Below are 18,738 nucleotides of genomic sequence, written 5' to 3' on the forward strand. Positions count from 1 at the left end.
AATTGATGGAATACCAACGGATATGTCTCAACAAATGGATGCAGCACTCGAAGTGCTCATTTGTCTATGCCAGGAAATTTGGAAGACAGCTACCTGGCCAACTGGCTGGAAGAGATCTATATTTATGGCTATTCACAAGAAAGGTGATCTAACCGAATGCAGAAATTATCAAACAATATCATTAATACTGTATGCAAGTAAAATTTTGCTGAAGATTATTCAAAAGTAGCTGCCGCAGTATATTGACAGGGAACTGCCAGAAATTCAAGCCAGATTCAGAAGAGGACATGGCACCAGGGATATCATCATGATGTATGAGGAATCCTGGCTGAAGGAAGAGAATACTAGAAAGTGTTTATCTGTGTTTCATTGACAAGCAAAGTCATTCAACTGTGTGGATCATAACAAATTATGGATAACATTGTGAAGAAAGAGAATTCCAGACCTCTTTACTGTTCTCATGGGGAGCCTGTGCATAGATCAAGAGGCGGCTCTTCAAACAGAATAAGGGGACACTGCTTGGTTTAAGGCTAGGAAAGATGTGTGTCAGGGTTGTATCCTTCCACCATACTTATTCAATTGGTATGCTGAACAAATAATCTGAGAAGCTGGACTACAGGAAGGAGAACATGGCATCAGGATTGGAGGAACACTTGTTAACAACCTGCGTTATGCAGATGACACAACTTTGCCTGCTGGTAATGAAGAGGACTTGAAGCACTTACTGGTGAAGGTCAAAGACCACAGCCTTCAGTATGGATACACCCCAACATAATAAAACAAAATTCCTCACAACTGGACCAATGAGCAACACCATGATAAACGAAGGAAAGATTGAAGTTGTCAAGGATTTCATTTGACTTGGATCCGCAATCAACACCCATGGAAGCAGCAGTCAAGAAATCAAAAGATTAATTGCATTGGGCAAATCTTCTGCAGAAGACCTCTTTAAATGTTGAAAAGCAAAGATGCCACCTTGAAGACTAAGGTGCACCTGACCCAAGCCATGGTGTTTTCAGTCACCTCATATGGATGCAAAAGCTGGATGATGAGTAAGGAAGACCGAAAAAGAATTGACACCTTTGAATTGTGGTGTTGGTGCATAATATTGAATATACCATGGACTGCCAAAAGAAAGAAAAAGTCTGTCTTGGAAGAAGTTCAACCAGAATGGTCCTTAGAAGCAAGGAGAGTGAGACTAATTCTCACATACTTTGGACATGTTATCAGGAGGGATCAGTCCCTGGAGAAGAACATCATGCTTGGTAAAGTGGGAGCCCAGCAAAAAAGAGGAAGAGCCTCAATGAGATGTATTGACCTAGTGGCTACAACGACGGGCTCAAGCATAACAAGGATTGTGAAGATGGTGCAGGACCGGGCAGAGTTTCATTCTGTTGTACATGTGGTCGCTATGAGTCGAAACCAACTCGATGGCACCTAACAGCAACAACATACATATGGCAAATATCTTTGCATTCTTTCCCCCCTTATTCCTTTACTTATGATAATATATAAGATATATATGGGACTGGCGCATTTTTGGTTGTCAACGTGTTAGTTTTATCATGTTAGAAGCAAGTATGACCTTATGATTGTCTTTGTTTAGAGATCATTTCTGGTTTTAGGTGATGCATACAGGTGCCAAGTTGACAAGAGGTGGATTGTGATGGTTAAGGTTATGGGTCAACTTGGCTAGATCATGATTCTCCGTGGTTTGGTGATAATATGTAGTTATCCTCCATTTTGTGAGCTGATGTGAGCAGCCAATTTGTTGAAAGCCGATCAGTTGAAAGCCAATCACTTTCCTTGGGGGTGTGGCCTGTGGCATATCTTTCTCTGGATTCTTTTATCAGACTCATCTTCCTGTGACCTCCAGTTATTGCCACTTGAGCCAGCAGCTTGCTGTATGAATGAAGATCTTAGGACTCATCAGCGGCCACATCCCCATGAGTCAGCAGCATTCCTCCTGTCCTGCCAATTTTGGATTAGTCAGCTATCTGAGTTGGAAGGAGCATCCGACCTAAACCTCAGATTTGAGACTTGCCAGCCTCCACAACTGCATAAGCCATTTCCTTAAGATAAACCCTATCTATATCTGTCTATCTGTCTGTCTATCTATCTGTCTGTCTGTCTGTCTGTCTGTCTGTCTGTCTATCTATCTATCTATCTATCATCTGTCTGTCTGCCTGTCTATCATCTATCTATCTATCCATCTAATCTATCTAATCTATCTATCATCTATCTATCTATACACTTCGCTCAATTTGCTCCTCTAGAGAACACAGCCTAAGACACCCACCATGTAGACCTTCATTTATTTTGAATGACATGTATGCACTAACTGTACTAATACATCACATACATTATAAAATATACACAAAAACAGAAATCAAGAGGACAAGATAAAAATAAACGTAAGCTGATATATTCACATCTTCTTCCCACTTCCCAAGGATTAGCTTGTGCACACACTCTGGGTGTGAACACCCTGATCTGGAAACTACCACCCTGGACAATGGCCTATGAGCTCCTCCTCCTATGTGGTCACACAAAGAGTAGGATTGGAAAAATTAGGAAACCTAGAGGATTTCCTTTGTTTTCCTTCTCTATCCCCTGTTGACCAATACCAAAAAGCATTTTCACATCAGCCATGTCAATTTAATTCACCACATCATGAACACAGGAAGTCATGGACAATTCTACAGTGGCCCAGGACTCTCCTGAGCCCTCAACCTTCCATATGATCAAATGGAAATATCCCATGGGTGGCACTGGTCTTAAACAGGACACAGAAGGAGGGGTGAGTGCTGGTTCAGCAGTAGAATACTTACCTTTCATGCAGGGAAGCTGGGTTTGATTCCCGGCCACTGCACCTCATACACAGCCAGCCCCCATCCGTCCATGGAGGTTTATGTGTTTCTATGATGCTGAACAAATTTCAGTGGAGATTCAAGAGTAAGTTGAACTAGGAAGAAAGGCCTGGAGTTGTACTTCTGAAAATCAGCCAGTGAAAACCCTAAGGATCACAATGCTCTGATCCAAGAGAATCATGAAGATGGTGTGGGTCCGGGCAGCATTTTGTTCTGTTGTACATGGGGTCGCTGTGAATCAGGGATGGCTTGACAGCAGCTAGCAACAACAACAGGGCTCAGCAGAAGGGAATGACTGGCAGAGGGGTGGAAGAAAGAAATTCCAGGTGAGCTAAAGACCTGGAGTCTAGAGGGAAAAAATAATGGGAGGCTGGAGAGAAGCTTTCCTGGGCTGAAGCAGAGAAACTGAGTGAAGAATAGGGCCAGGGTGAGGGGTATATTTGGTATCATGAAGCAGAAGGGGCTGGACTGTCCACACAAACAAAGCTTGACCACAGAGATAACCAATGACCACTACAGGTCTCTGAAGGGAGTACAGATCAGATGAGACTTCTAAAGCGTCATTTGGCTGCTCAGCCTCGAAAGACCTGGAGGAGAAAAGCTGCCGGGGCACATAGCTGCCCTAAGTCTGTGATTCAGACTAGGGGATGATGCGGAGACCAGTTTCTGTGGAGCCAATTGGACCTATGGCACCAAATGTGTGTCTGAGTAGACTGTGCTTTATAGGGTTTTCAATGGCTGATTTCCAGAAGTAGATTGCCAGTCCTCTCTTCCTAGCCTGTTTTAGTCTGGAAGCTCTGCTGAAACCTGTTCAGCATCACAGTAACACACAGGCCCCCACTGACAGACAGGTGGTGGCTGCGGGTGAGGTGCATTGGCCAACAATGGAACCCCAGTCTCCTGCATGGAAGGTGATCATTCTACCGCTAAACCACCATTGTTTCTCCTTCTGAGCCCTCCGTGTGGACTCAAACTTTCAAACCTTCAGTTAGCAAAGGCGCATATTAACTGTTTGCACCAGCCTCTGATGGAAAGACAGAGGGAGAGAAAGGGATAATCAGGGTTCTGGGAGGGAGGAAAAGGAATAAAGAGTGGAGATAGAAGAGAGAAGGTCCACAACTTATGATTCCTCGACTCCCATGGGATTGTTCACCCCAGCACTGGCTCCTGCTCTGGGACATCAGGAGGAACCTGGCCCTCTGCACAGGCCCCTAACAGCCTATGGCCCCACAGCCCTGCAACCTGTTCTTTAGTACCCTCCTGAGCCTAGGGCTGCTGAGCAGCAGGATGGTGGAGTGCAGGGAGATGCCAGAGTAGGTCACCACCCGCCAGGCCCAGTACCAGTGAAGCTGCAGGGGGGTGGCCATCACCATCTCCTCAAGCAGGGACAGGAAGTAGGATGTGTAGAAGACAAGGAAGAAGGCCAGTGACTTGAGGGCCATGGTGTGTGCCTGGGTGCTGGGGTCTCGAGGCCCTGGACGACAACACCTCATCTGGTGCAGGTGCTGGTGCAGAGAGAACATGAGCAGGACAGTGGATATCAGGAACAGCAGAAAAGGTACTGATAGTGCCAGTGTCTGGTAGAACCGGAAGATGTTCCTACGGAAGATCACGCCTGTATCAGCCCAGCTGCCATTGGCGGGGGGAGTTTGGACGCCAGAACTCTGAATCACAGTGGTATGCTCGGAAGCTTTTAAGACCCCCAGATGCTACTCACCAAAGTTGGATGTAGAACATTTTCTTTATGAATTTTGTTATGCCAACTGACCCCTAGATGACCACCGTGACCATGGTCTCCAGCCCTCAGCCCCATAACTGACTCCCTCATGGTGTTTCGATGTGTCTATGAAGTTTCTTTGAACTTGCCTTGGTCAAGTTGTGCTGACTTTTCTTATATTGTGCACTGTCATTTGCTTCACCAAAGTTAACACTAATCTACTATTTTGTTAATGATTTTCGCCTCCAACCCTTCCCTTTCTTGAAAACATCAAAAGTTCTTTCTTCCTATATATAAACGTTTTCTTGAGTTTTTATAATAGTGGTCTTGTACAGTGTTTGTCCTTTTGTGATTTACTTCTTTCGCTCAGCATAAGGCCCTCCAGATTTATCCATGTTGTGAGATGTTTTGTGGATTCACCATTGTTCTTCATCTAGTAGTATTCCATCGCGTGTATGTACATTTAATTTGTTTATTTATTCGTCTGTTGATAGGCACTTAGGTTTCCATCTTTCTTCTATTGTGAATAATGTTGCAAGGAGCATGGATGTGCATATGTCTATCTGTGTGATGGCTCTTATTTCTTTAGGATATATTCCTAGGAGTGGGATAACTGGATTGCATGGTATTTCTATTGCTAGCTTTTTAGGGAAGCATCATATTGTTTTACATAATGGTTGTACCATTTTTCATTCCCAACAGCAATGTATAAGAGTTCCAATCTCCCCGCAACCTCTCCAACATTTGTTATTTTCTCTTTTGATCACTGCTAGTAATGTTGGATGAGATGGTATTCAATGAAGTTTTGATTTGCATTTCTCTGGTGGCTAATAATAAAAAGTATTTCCTCATGTGTCTGTTAGCTGCCTGAATGTCTTCTTCAGTGGTGAAGTGTCTGTTCATATCCTTCACCCATTTTTTAATTGAGTTTTTTGTCTTTTTGTTGTTGAGGTCTTTCAGTATCTTGTAGATTTTAGAGATTAGAACCTTATTACATATGTTGTAGCCAAAAAAAAAAAAAAAAATTCCCAGTCTGTAGGCTCACTCTCTTTTTACTGTTTTGGTGAAGTCTTTTGATGGGCATAAGAGTTTAATTTTTTGGAGCTCCCAGTTATCTAGTTTGTTTTCTGGTGCTTGTGCATTGTTAGTTATGCTTTGTATATCCTATTTGTGCCATATATTACAACCCCTAGCTTTGTTCCTATTTTTTTCTTCTATGATCTTTATAGTTTTTGGTTTTATATTCAAGTTTTTGATCCATTTTGAATTAGTTTTTGTGTGTGGTGTGAGGTATGAGTCCTGTTTCATTTTTTTGCAGAGGGACCTTCAGTTTTGCCAGCATTATTTGTTAAAGAGATTGTCTTTTCCCCCCTTTAATGAACTTTGGGTCTTTGTCAAAAATCAGCTGATCGTAGGTGGATAGATTTATGCCTGGGCTCTCAATTCTTTTCCATTGGTCTATGTGTCCATCATTGTACCATACCAGGCTGTTTGGACTGCCATGGTTTTATAGTGGTTCTGAGATCAGTTAGAGTGAGTCCTCCTACCTTGTTCTTCTTTTTCAATAATGCTTTACTTATCTGGGGCCTCTTTCCTTTCCATATAAGGTTTGTGATTAGTTTTTTCATTGAGTTGAAGAATGCAGTTGGTATTTGGATAGGGATTGCATTATATCTATACATCAGTTTGGGTAGAAATTCCATTTTCACAACGTTGAGTCTTCCTATCCTTGAGCATGGTATGTTTTTCCACTTATGTAGATTTGCTTAGAGTCATAGGGCACTCAGAATGTGAACTGGGACTAGAATGGAGGTCCTCTGACTCTCATTTCGATGCTTCTCAAGAAATGGCTTTAAGTATTGCACTGTGGTGAGTTGCCAGAATGAGGGGATTATACTGCAGAAAAATACCCTAGTCTTAGCTACAAGGGAAAAGAGATATAAAGAAGATGAATATTTACAGAATGAAGCCATGACACAATATGTCATGGAAGGTAAATTTCAGGGCTATGCATGAGGGAGAAACTGGATCTAAATAATTGGACTCAAATTGGAATGTTATTTTAAAGATGATGTACAAACAAATTCAGGAGAGAGAAGGCTGCTGGGCTCTTACCACTTAGCTGCAGGGCTTCATCTCTGTAACGAATGGTAGATCACTTGGGTGATGGCCTCAGACTTGAGTTTGTCGCTTCTTGGGACTGGATTTTGGAGGCTGATCCATGGTTTTGTCTACCCATGCACTCTTTGACTTAGTATCATTGATGAACAGTGGAGAGGATTTGAAATCTAATGCAGTGCAGGAAGGTGAGGCACTGAGAAATCCTTTTATAGTGTGCATAACCCCCTGAGTCTTCTCTTTGTCTAATATGTCAGTAAAGGGAGAAGGTAATTTATTGAAGGAGACAGACATAGAAGTGGATAATGTTGTTAGACAGTTTTTAAATGTAGATTAGACTCACTGATGTGGGGTAATAGAATGTGGCTTTGAATGTTGCAAGTGAAAAAGAGACTCAAGTATCAAGCACTGAATACTTCCTTCTTTGCAAAGACAAATCAAGTACTTCGGAGTCTTGGTCCATAGAATAGCATGTAAACTAAGTCCTGAAAAATCAGTAAATATCAAAAGCTGTTAAACTGTGCTAAAAGAAACATGTGAAGATGGGAGAACGGAAAGTGATGATCCTGACTGTGTGGCAGTGTCAGAGGGAAAAGATGTGTTGGCTTTGTTGATTTTGTTTGTGTGTCAGGATTCCCACCTTCCTTCTTCCTGATGAGCGCTGCTCATGGATTCTTCAAGGTCTTCTCATTACTAGTGTCATGGATTGAATCATGTCCCAAAAAAATGTGTGTATCAGTCTGGTTGGGCCATGATTCCCAGTATTGTGTGACTGTTCTCTATTTCGTGATTGTAATTTTATGTTGAGAGGATTAGGGTGGGATTGTAACACCACCCTTACTCAGATTACCTCCCTAATCCAACATAAAGGGAGTTTCCCTGGAGTGTGGCCTGCACCACCTTTTTATCTTTGAAGAGATAAAAGGAAAGGAAAGCAAGCAGAGAGTTGGGAATCTCAAAGCACCAAGAAAGCAGCACCGGGAACAGAACATGTCCTTTGGACCTGAGATTTCTGAGCTAAGATGCTCTTAGACCAAGGGAAAACTGATGCATCACAAGGACTTTTCTCCAGAGCTGGCGGAGAGAGAAAGCCTTCCCCTGGAGCTGGCACCCTGAATTTGGACTTCCAGCCTACTGGAATGTGAGAGAGTAAACTTCTCTTTGTTAAAGCCATCCACTTGTGGTATTTCTATTACAGCAGCACTAGATGACCAAGACAGGAATATGGCGAGAGCACAGTGAAGGGCTACAAGGGCACTTATGTTAAGAAGTCATATTGTTACTGAGTTGCATCTTACCTCTCAGGCACCTTGCAGAGCTGTAAAGAGCTGGGAGTGAATGGACTCCCATCTAAGGATTAACTGGTAAGAGCTTAAAGTGGGAGATGCCTAACCTTCATGATTCAATAAGGACTGACTAAAAATTAACTTTTAAATTAGATATAATATGTCAAGTAAAATGAGTGGTGTGACAAATCTGAACACCTATTTTTTTTTTTTTTTTTGTCTTTATTCCTGTGTTGTAATTGCTGGATAATGGGAGAAGGCACATGAAAGTAGTTTTAACTAGGGTGAAATAGAGGCAATATTTTAAAAGAGAGGCCTTCTTGTCCACACGTCTTCCCTGTCTTTTCCTACAATTTCAGGGTCATTTCTAATCCTCACCACATCTAAGGCTCTCTATCCCCTACTCTTACATGACCTGTTGTAAAGAATCTGTGTGAGCTGATATACTGGTTCTCAATCACTTCAAGTTCTTCATATTCAAACCTCCCATATAGTATTATTTTCATTTTTAAACACTTCTCAAAAAGGACAATGGGCATAAAAGTAGTAAAAGACATAAAAGGAATAAATCAGTAATATTGGAATTTCAAGAAGGGCACTAAAAGAGATAGTTTTTCATGGAATATTTCTGTGGTATATTTCATGTTATGTATTCTATTTTTACCCCATTTTCTATCATGTACTCCATCTACTGATAGCCACAGTAATTACCCTATATCCACCACCATTTATAAAACACGGCACAAGGAAGCTCTTCCCCCATGGTGCTCATGGCTAAGGAGATGAACCACAGGTATGGGCCACTCCCGATATGATGTTCTGAGAGAGAACAAAACATATATGTAGAGGCGTGGTTTGAGGTTTGTTGAATATGAGAGAAAAATGACCCAAAGTATGTAAAATGGTAGTTTATTGTTTATAAAGGAAGATGAGTTACCTGGCAAAAAGAAAATGCAGCTGGTGTTGGGAAGGAGACTGAACAGAAGATAAGAAACAGCCTAATACAGGAGGAAGAACTAAATAGGAGTGACTCTTAACTGTCTTCATTACTCAGCAACTGGTTTTAACATCAGCTGTGTGCCTGACCCTGTACCAGGAGGTTTTTGATATCTTGTTTGTATAGACAAGAGGAGAAAATATTCTCAAGTATTTCCCTTAGTCATTTGACTTCAGTGAAAAACAGAGGTTTAGGAAAACTACAGATCCTACAAATTAGTTAGAGCTAGAAAGACCAAGTTTTCACTCCCTTATATGAGTGTTTAGATAACTGTCTTAGTCATCTAGTGCTGCCATAACAGAAATACCACAAGTGGATGGCTTTAACAAAGAGAAATTTATTCGCTCACAGTCTAGTAGGTTACAAGTCCAAATTCAGGGTGTCACTTCTGGGGGAAGTCTTTCTCTCTTTATCGTCTCTGGAAGAAAGTCCTTGTCCTCAATCTTCCCCTGGTCCAAGAGCTTCCAGGGCACAGGGACCCTGGGGCCAAAGGAAGAGTTCTGCTACTGGTGCTGCTTTCTTGGTGGTATGAGGTCTCCAACTGTCTGCTTGCTTCCCTTTATCTCTTGAGAGATGAAAAGGTAGTGCAGACTGCACCCCAGGGAAATTCCCTTTACCTTGGATCAGGGAGGTGACCTGAGTAAGGGTGGTGTTACAATCCCACCCTAATCCTCTCAACATAAAATTACAATCACCAAATGAAGGAAAACCACACAATACTGGGAATGGTGGCTTAACCAAGTTGATACCCACATTTTTTGGGAGACATAATTCAATCCATGACAGATATGAAGCACACTTAGTCTCTACTGCACCCTGAAGTCAGAACAGGGCTACAGCTGTATTTAGCTGAAGCTGATCTGAAGGTAATGTAGACAGTATTAACTGTGAATATGTTATCATTTTGGCCCACACATGCTTCCCCCTTCATTTAGCCTTTCAAATCCTGATCCTACTGAGTCTCAAAAGGGACTCCATGACTGGCAGAAAATAAAGTTGTATTTCATCCATGATATTTCACCACAACCCTTTCAGTGGCCAATATTATCCACATCCTACAGATGAAGAAATGTGAGGCTCTGAGAGGGTAAGGAGCTTGCTCAAGGCCACAGAAGGTAAAGAGACATGGATTCAGAGCTGAGGCTGCTGGGCTCTGAAGCTCTTGCTTCTTCTAGGATGTGAATTTGCCAATTATTTGTGAGAAAACACAAGCTATTCCAGAGATGTGTGGGGTTGTGTGTGTGTGGGAGGGGAAGGTAAGAGGATCACAGAAATCATAGCCTGAGTCTTCTCTCCATGAAACAGATCACCTTTTTCAGCAGAGGAAAGAGTAATAGTCACCCTTGAGATCCTAGCATACGGCAAAGATGGCACTTCATACATGTTTGTTAGAGTAAAAGGCAGATGTCAATTTTGTGATGCATATCTTGTGTTTGCTCATCAAAGGTAAACAGATAGCTTCATGAAGCATTTTCTGATGCCTCAGAATTTGAATTTGAACGTCTACTTTGAAGCATGTAGATGTTTTCTGAGCATGATCATGGTTAAAGGTGAGAAAGTGAGGGGTGATGGTGGAGCTATCATGATAGGGCAGAAAAGCAGAAACTGTTGAAACGGAGATCAGGTACTGAGATGAATGAGTTTCCTAGAAAATAGATGCAACTATCTGAACAATATATGAAAAGCATTTCTGGAAATAGTTATTTCTATTTTTTTGGTTCTTTGTCAAGAGTGGAACTTGGAAAATAGGCAGTCTTCTTTCCTCTGTGTCAGTTCTCAGATGAGCCAAGGAGCTCTATTTCTGCTCCAAACCCCACCTGCCTCTTCTATCTCCTACGTACTCTTGTTTTTGTTTACTGAAATTAAATAAAATTTATTCAATAGGCAGGCATGCAGTCATAATAACAATGTTTACAATTTTTTTTAATGTAAACTATTTCTATTTCACTCAGTATTTCTCAAGGTGAAAGAGCTGAAGAAAAATTTCAAGCCTCGAGTTGCAATACAGAAGGATTCTACTGGGAAAATGTTAAATGAACCAGGAAGAATCAAAAGAAGATGGAAAGAATACACAGAGGCACTATACCAAAAAGCATTGGTCAACGTTCAACCATTACTGGAGGTAACAAATGATCTGGAACTGAGAGTACTGAAGGAAGAAGTCCAAGCTGCACTGAAGGCACTGGTGAAAAACAAAGCTACAGGAATTTACGGACTACCAATTGAGATGTTTCACTGAAGAAGGCAGTGCAAGAAATTTGGAAGACAGCTCCCTGGCCAGCCAGCTGGGACAGATCCACATTTATGCCTAATCTAAGAAAAGTGATTCAGCTGAATGTGGAAATTATCTAACAGTACCATTAATATCACATGCCAGCAAAATTTTGCTGAAGATTATTCAAAAGCAGCTGCAGCAGTATATCGACAGGGAACTGCCAGAAATTCAAACCAGATTTAGAAGAGGATGTGGAACGGGGATTATCATTGATGATGTCAGATGGATCCTAGCTGAGAGCAGAGAATATCAGAAAGTGTTTACCTGTGTTTTATTAACTATGTTAAGGCATTCGACTGTGTGGATCATAACAAATTTTGGACAACATGGCGGAGAATGGGAATTCTGGAACACTTAACTATGCTCATGACGAATCTGTACATGGATCAAGAGGCAACCTTTCGAACAGAACAAGGGAATACTGTAAGGTTTAAAGTCAGGAAAGGTGTGCATCAGGGTTGTATCCTTTCACCATACCTAGTCAATCTGTATGCTGAGCAAATAATGTGAGAGGCTGGACTATATGAAGAAGAGCGAGACATCAGGATGGGAGGCAGACTCATAAACAACCTGTGCTATGCAGATGACACAACCTTACTTGGTGAAAGTGAAGAGGACTTGAAGCTTCACTTATTGATGAAGATCAAAGACCACAGCCTTCAGAAAGGATTACACCTTAACATAAAGAAAACAAAAATTCTCACAACTGAACCAGTAAACAACAACAACAATGGAGAAAAGACTGAGGTTGTCAACGGTTTCATTTTACTTGGATCCACAATCAACACCCATAGAAGCAGCAGTCAAGAAATCAAAAGATGCATTTTATTGGGCAAATTGGCTGCAAAAGACTTCTTTAAAATGTTGAAAAGCAAAGATGTCACCTTGAGGACTAAGGTGCACCTGATCCAAGCCGGGGCGTTTTCAATCACCTCATGTACATGTGAAAGCTGGACAATGAATAAGGAAGACTGAAGAAGAATTGACAGGTCTGAATTGTGGTGTTGGCAAAGGATATTGAATATACCATGAGCTTCCAAAAGAACCAAAAGAAATATATCTTGGAAGAAGTACTACCGGAATGCTCCTTAGAAGCAAGGATGGTAAGGCTACATCTCACATACTGTGGACATGTTATCAGAAAGGGTCAGTCCCTGGAGAAGGACATCATGCTTGGTACACTGGAGGGTCAGTGAAAAAGAGGAAGACCCCCAATGAGATGAACTAACACAGTGGCTGCATGAATGGGCTCAAGCACAGCAACAACTGTGAGAATGGTGCAGGACCGGACAGAGTTTTGTTCTGTTGTACATAGGGTCGCTGAGTCAGAGCTGAATCAATGGCACCTAACAACAACACCAATTTCTGCTTGATGTTCCCTAGAATTTGAGATGTGCTGGTGAATATGCAGAGGTGATAAAATTTTATTTCTTTATCTGTAGGCTTCCACTAGCCTCCCTGAGATTACATCAGATCCTTATCAAGCTACCGTCCTGTCTTCCTGGTGCAGGGTAGATGTAATTCATATAGGGATCAAGCCCATCATCTGGACCTAATGAAGATCTGAACTACCTGGAAAAGGCTGGCTGGGCATACCCGACATGCTTTCTCAAGGTTCTCTGATTCAACAACTACTGTTATTTCTCATTCTCTCTGCAGATTAATAATCCTCTCATTTTCTAACGTGAAAAAAAAAACAGATGTGGAGGAGTGATTTATTCTCCTTGGCCTGTCCAGTGACTGGGGCACTCAGGTGTCACCCTTTGTTCTATTTTTTATCATGTACCTGGAGACAGTGCTGGGAAACTTTCTCATTGTTCTTCTGATAAAACTAGACAGCTGACTCCACATGTCCACATGTTTCTTCCTCACCAAACTTTCCCTTGTAGATATCTCTTATGCCAGGAGCATAGTCCCTCAGGTATTGGTGCATTTTCCTATGGAACATAAAGTAATCGCCTACCTGAGCTGTGCAGCCCAACTGTTTTTCTCCCTGGGGTTTGGTGGGATTGAGTTTATTCTACTGGCAGTGGTGGCATATGACTTCTATGTGATACTCGGCCATCATGCAGAGAGGGCTATGCACAAGGTTGCCCTTCTCATCCTGGGTCAGTGGTTCCATCAACTATCTCTTGCATACTGCCATCACCTTTAAGCTTCCCATGTGCACAAACAAGCTTATTGATCTCATATCCTGTGACTCCTAGCTATGCTCAGGCTGGCCTGTGTAGACATATCCTCCAAGGAGGTTGCAGTCTTGATTTCTGACTTCGTCCTGCCGATGATATCCTACTGCCTGGCTCTCTTGTCATATATTCAGATCATCTCCATCATCCTAAAGATTCAATCTGCAAAGGGGAGGAGAAAAGTCTTCCACACATGTGCCTCTTACCTCACGGTGGTGGTCCTGTGCTATGGCATGGCCATTTTCACTTACATCCAGACCTACTCTTCAGTGCCATTTTAACACCCATGCTGAATTCCATGATTCATAGTCTAAGGAAAAAGGAGGTGAAGGGTGCCTGGCAGAAGCTCTTAGGACAATTCTCTGGGTTAACCTCAAAACTCGCAACTTGATGAATCATGAGCTTCACACAGAAAAGAGCTTTGCCTCTATTTCCCACCCAACTCAGATATGACAGGTATAGAGTACATCATCCTGGCAGCCATTAAGGAGATGAGGAAATGGTAATGTTAGGTAGGAGGCTGGGTGGTTGTGTTGTGATGTAGAATATGGGGGATTATTTAAGCTAGAACATCATGTTCTGTGAAGTTAAGCACTCTGTATTAGACCTTCACACGCTTACTCAATCTCCGCTCCTGTGGACCGAGTGTATGGAAGCATACAAAGAGTTTTACTGTCTTGAATTGTCACATTATTTGTAATCATGGACCTATTCATGGATCTAGCCTTTGGCCACTAGTTTGTATTCATCCACATTTTGAAAGCATTAATGGGGCTTCCATTGGAAACAAAATGCATTTGCACACCTGACACTCATTTAAAATAATGATGATGTATGTATGCCCGGCCAGTAATTGTGTGAGTCACAATTCTGAGATAATATGAGGGAAGTATTGTGGCCAAAGCTGATCAAAGTGTTTTTATGTAGGAACTACTACATGAGGTTGTTTTGAGTTATTAAGTTTTATCAGTGGAGGAACATCAGTGAAATATCTCATTTTACCTTGATAAAAATATAGCCGTACATTGTACACAGTGGCACTATTGGCCAAGGAAAAGCTGATTTCCAGTCACTGTTAAGTAGTAGATGAATAGACTGAGAACAAAATTATTGCATATATGTGAGTCACATCCAAAATGTTAAAACTGTCGTATCTTTGGAAAATCAGCAAACCATTTCTCTGAAAACTTGGAGAGAAAATATGAAAATGAACAATGAGGTAAATAAAATACCAAGGACATAGTTAATGTAAGAAGTGATGTACCCCTCTGACAAGTCAATGAAATATATGACTTTAAATATGCACTTCGGGGAATCAGGATGGATCAGCCAGCTGTGCAGGTGGTACCTTCAAGTTTCTATTTTAAGAGGCTTCTAGTATCTTCTAGGATCCCTGGTGGTGCAATGGTTAAGCACTTAGCTTCTCACCAAAAGTTTGGGGGTGCAAAGCAACTAGCAGCTCCATGGGAGACCCAGTGACCTTCTCCTGTTAAGATTACAGCCAAGGAAACTCTATGAAGCAGTTCTACTCTGTCACATGGGTTTGCTGTGAGTTAAATTTGACTCAACGACACCTAAGAACAACAACGCTATCTTCTAGCACTGTCTCCTCCATTCCCTTCAACAGACAGCAAGACCTTGCTTCAACTTTGTAAATCTTATTTATGAAAAACAAAAGCCTAAATGAGGTAAAGGAAGGAGAAGGAATTATAGACAGGAATAGAAAAGGGAAAGGATGGCAGGGGCCCATCTTCTCACCCTCTTCCAGGAGTCTCAGAGAGAATGCTCATTTATTCCCTTTGCCTCTTCTTTCATTCAGCTGAATTATAGTTTTTCTATTTGTCAGCAATCACAGTATCACAAAATCTCAGGGTTCAGACTGACTTAAAGGCTCACGTAAGTCATATCCATTTGACAAACAGCTGATGCTAGAAGCCCATAGCTCACATTCAGCTGAACACCTTTTTTTTCCTAATTGTACTTTAAATGAAGTTTTACAGACCAAACTAGTTTCTCATTAAACAGTACACTTATTGTTTTACGACATTGGCTAACAACCCCACAACATGTCAACACTCTCCGTTCTCCACCTTGGGTTCCCTTTTACCAACTTTCCTGTTCCTTCCTATCTTCTAGTCCTTGCCTCTGGGCTGGCATGCCCTTTTAGTCTTGTTTTGTTTTGTGGGCCTGTCTAATCTTTGGCTGAAGGGTGAATCTTGCGAGTGACTTCATTACTGAGCTAAAAAGGTGTCTGCAGGCTGTACTCACAGGATTTCTCCAGTCTCTGTCAGATTGGTAAGTCTGGTCTTTTTTTGTGAGTTAGAATTTTGTCCTACATTTTCCTATGGCTCTGTCTGGGACCCTCTATTATCATCCCTGACAGAGCAGTCAGTGGTGGTAGCCAGGCACCATCTAGTTGTACCGGACTCAGTCTGGCGGAGGCTGTGATAGCTGTGGTCTATTAGTCCTTTGGACTAATCTTTTCCCTGTGTCTTTAGTTTTTTTCATTCTCCCTTGCTCCCGAAGGGGTGAGACTAGTATTGTACCTTAGATGGCCACTCACAGGCTTTTAAGACCCCAGACACTACTTACCAAAGTGGAATGTAGAACATTTTCTTTAACGTAACTATGTTATGTCAACTGAGCCAAATGTTCCCTGAAACCATGGTCCCCACAGCCCTCAGCCCAGCAATTTGGTCCCTCAGGGAGCTTGGGCTTCCATGACCTTGCCTTGTACAAGTTGTTGAACACCTGTTTTTGGACAGCCCATGAGTTAAGAATTTTAAACAAATTTTTAAATGGTTTAAAACACCAAAAAAAAAAAAAAAGTATAAAATTTCATGCATGTGAAAATTATATAAGATTCAAATTTGAGTGCCTCTAAATAAAGTTTTATTGGTACATAGTCACACTCATTTGTTTATGTATTATCTATGGCTGTTTTGGGGTTCCTGGATGGCACAACTAGTTAAGTGCTCAACTACTAGCCAAAAGGTTGGCTGTTCAAACATACCCAGAGATTTCGTGGAAGACAAATCTGGGAATCTGCTTCTAAAAGGTCACAGCCTTAAATACCTTATGGAGGAGCCCTGTTCTGACACACATGGGTCACCATGAGCTGGAATTGTCTCGGAACCAAGTAGTTTCTTTTGTGTGTGTGTGTGTGTGGTTGTTTCATTTTGGTGTATTTTGGTTTGACTGTTTTAGTGCTAAAATAGCAGTGCTGAGTGACAAGGGCTACACAGCCCACGAAGCCTAAAATATTTACTTTCTGATCTGTTACAGAAACAGTTGCCAATCTCTGCTGTTAATTTGTAAGTACCCTGAGGTAGTGGTCGTCTCTAAATACAGCTTCGATTACCACTATGGGCTGTTTGCCAGTGCCGCAGGGGATATTGGACATAGGTGGAGAATTATAACACAAGTCATGCACAGAGGAAACCTGGGAAATTCAAAGCAGGAAAGAATATTTTCAGTGAAGTTTTCTAAGAGGAGATGAAATGGCTCTACTTAGGTTTGGATTTCATTTCTCATAGTTATTCAGCTTCATCTGTCCAGTGTCTGGTCTTTATCTGGGAGTTCCTGGATTGTGCAAACAGCTGAACACCCAGCTACTAACTGAAAGTTAGGCAGTTTGAATCCACTCAGAGGCACCTCGGGAGAAAGATCTAGTGATGTTCTTCAAAAAAATCAGCCATTGAAAACCCTACGGAGCACAGGTCTGCACACATGGGGCAGACATACATTAGAATAGACTCGACAGCAATTGGTTTTATTTTTGGCCCAGGATGTAAGCACTCCTTACCAATGGTGAGTCTGGGAGGTGAACTGTGTGTAGAGCATCACCTTGGTTATCTGCTGAGCACTAATCGGGTGACTGGTGGTACTTCTTAGGCCTTGGAGAATTTGCCTACAATGATAGTCCCTTTCAGCCCAGTCCCCTGTGTCCACACTGAAGCTTTCACTCTGTAGGTCCACATCTGGTTGCTCTCCCATTCAGCCCACTGAAACACAGCACTGTGAAACTGTAAACCTGTCTCTGACAGTACAGGTGCGCTTTGTCATTTTACTTGTGCAATGAGGTTTGTTATTCAGCCAGAACAACCATTGGTTTACTGCTCTCAGTAAAATCGGTTCTACAATCTTAAGTTTTTTTTTTTTCTGCCATTTCAGAGAAAATTTCTCTCATCACTTGTGTGCACACTATCCCTTGAGTTTCTGGAGTTGCCTAAGTTTTCTTTATCAAAGTACAGTAGGATAATAACATAATCTGTTAAACCTGGACAAGTTACAAAGCCTGTGTAAGACTCAGATTTTTCTTCTACAGTTTGTAAAGAAGAATGTTAGCTGATTATGAGAACTCTGGAGGGTTTAAATGAAATATGATATATGATATATGAAGTACTTTGTACCATGTCTGACACACAGAAAACATTCCATCTCTGTTACCTATCATAGTAATTATTTTCTGATAGTCTTTCTCATTTCCCCACACCCCCTGCCCTCCCTATGCTCTATGTTTCTGGCCAGCTTGCTGGTCTACTCAAAAGAGTCTAAGGTTCCAGAAAGAATGATGAGGGGCAGTAGAATTTCTAGAAAATAGTGCTCCAATATTTCTGTAACAAGGAGCAGATTTTATCTCATGTTTTCTCAAAGGGGAGATAGGGCTTCTGCTATGGGTGGATTTGTATCCCCCAAAAATACATGCTCAGATCCTAACCCCTGATATCTCTGAATGTGACCTTATTTGTAAATTGCCTTTGCAGATGTAATTAGTCCAGTTAAAACAAGATCCAATATGACTGATGTTGATGTTGTTGTTAGGTGCCGTTCAGTCAGTTCCAACTCATAGCGACCCTATGTACCACAGAACAAAACACTGCTCAGTTCTGCGCCATGCTCACAACTGTTGCTATGCTTGACTCCACTGTTGCTGCCTCTGTGTCAATCCATCTCATTGAGGGTCTCCCTCGTTTCCATTGACCCCATACTTTACCAAGCGTGATGTCCTTCTCGAGGGACTGATACCTCTTGACAACATGTCCGAATTATGCAAGAAGTAGTTTCGCCATCCTTGCTTCTAAGGAGCATTCTGGCTGTACTTCTTCCAAGACAGATTTGTTCATTCTTTTGGCAGCACATGACATATTCAATATTCTTCTCCAACACCACAATTCAAAGGCGTCAACTCTTCTTCAGTCTTCCTTATTCATTGTCCAGCTTTCACATGCATATGATGTGATTGAAAATACCATGGCTTGGGTCAGGCACACCTTAGTCTTCAAGGTA

At 41.7% G+C, this 18,738-nt stretch overlaps 1 pseudogene; it reads left to right on the top strand.

Annotated features, from left to right (window-relative positions):
- The first annotated feature begins 8,752 nt into the window (after positions 1 to 8,752).
- LOC126082108 (olfactory receptor-like protein OLF3) lies at positions 8,753 to 13,840 on the top strand (annotated as a pseudogene).
- Positions 13,841 to 18,738: the final 4,898 nt, after the last annotated feature.

Source organism: Elephas maximus, chromosome 8, assembly GCF_024166365.1.
Source record: "Elephas maximus indicus isolate mEleMax1 chromosome 8, mEleMax1 primary haplotype, whole genome shotgun sequence".
Classification (NCBI taxonomy): domain Eukaryota; kingdom Metazoa; phylum Chordata; class Mammalia; order Proboscidea; family Elephantidae; genus Elephas; species Elephas maximus.